Raw genomic sequence first — 1,554 nt, forward strand, 5'->3', positions numbered from 1 at the left:
TTTCTTTAGAAGCAAATATACTGTTATCGTTTATTTCAACTTCTGCATACGGAGTATGATCTTTCACTTTTCAACGTAATTAAATTACAAAAATGGCATACACTCTAATTCCAGCTGACCTGATTAAGTTGGATAATCTAGCTCCTGCACTAATCATCGCTTGCCCTTTCTTTCATTCTCCCAACTCGCTTCTCCCAACTCGCCCTTACCACTTCTCTATTTTGATTTGTTTTCTGCCCCTTCTGGGTTCATCAAGCTCAGGTCAAATTCTTATTCGGTTGTTCCAGCAACAAAGGGGTACTAGACTGGTATACATGTATATTCTAATTAAGAAAGTGACCATTGAGCTATAACTTGACAAGTTACCTCCTCCCCTTCCAAGTATTAGGTGGTGGGTGAGATCCTAGATTCAAGAACCACCAAATACGTATGTAAATTACCAAAAATAAAATGAAATTGATGTCAAATAAACACCCAAGAGCTCTAGCTCAATTTACATTTCTTTAAGAGCATTTTCAAACACGAGAAAATTTGAAAGAGAATTGCTAAAAAGGCTACTATTTTTATTCGTTGATATGACACAATTGAGTGTCATCTCATTATAGAGAGAAGAGATGCAATAAAAAAAAAAAAAAAAGAGTTCTTCTAAATTTCTATTCAAAAGACCATTGGTGTCCTTTACCATGAATACTTAAATACAAAAGAATAATAATGACTTTTTTTTTTTTTTTTTGTGACTATACAATACATCCTTTTTTGCTAACCATATACAATACATCCATATTTATTTACGTGTTATGGCACCTCCTTGTTAACAATGGTCCACCAAGTTTGTTGCATGTGTGAATCTATACTCCAACGGGTGATTTTTTTTTTTTTTTTTTTTTTTACAAAATAGAATTTCTACTATAACTTAATATAAATATATATATGTGTGAAACTCCCTCCTAGAGACTTGAACCACAGTCCTTGCCCCTACACCCCAAAAGCACTTATACTTGTGGAGTAATCATTGCACCAAGGGTGTGCAGTAGTTTCATCGGGTGATATTCTATGTCATCTATTATTGTGAAGAGATAGGAGTGATAGAACTTCAGCTTTCGTTAATCCCTATTTGCAAGCTTTCCACTATTAATGAATTTTATTGGCTTATAGAAAAAGATTACTAAGAAGGGTAAAGTTGAGATTCAATTTCTTTATATATATATATATATATATAAACACAATACTAACTGATATTATCTTCCTTTATGACAATTAAATTTAATCCTATGATTGTATTAATTAATGAATCATGTGATCAAATTTTCAGAATATATATATATATATATATATATATATATATATATTGTATTGACAAACACAATCAACTAGTTGAATTCAATTGGAAAAATTAAAATGCAATATCTAAATAACTATATCTAGGTTCTAATGGTATGTTTTGGTCAATAAATTATGTACATATATGTTAGTAATTAAGATGTGATACAAAGATAATTTGATTTGATTTGATTTTTTTTTTTTTTGGTGTGAGTACTGGGTCTTTTGAAGAAG

Source organism: Castanea sativa, chromosome 4 (genome assembly GCF_040712315.1).
Source record: "Castanea sativa cultivar Marrone di Chiusa Pesio chromosome 4, ASM4071231v1".
NCBI lineage: Eukaryota > Viridiplantae > Streptophyta > Magnoliopsida > Fagales > Fagaceae > Castanea > Castanea sativa.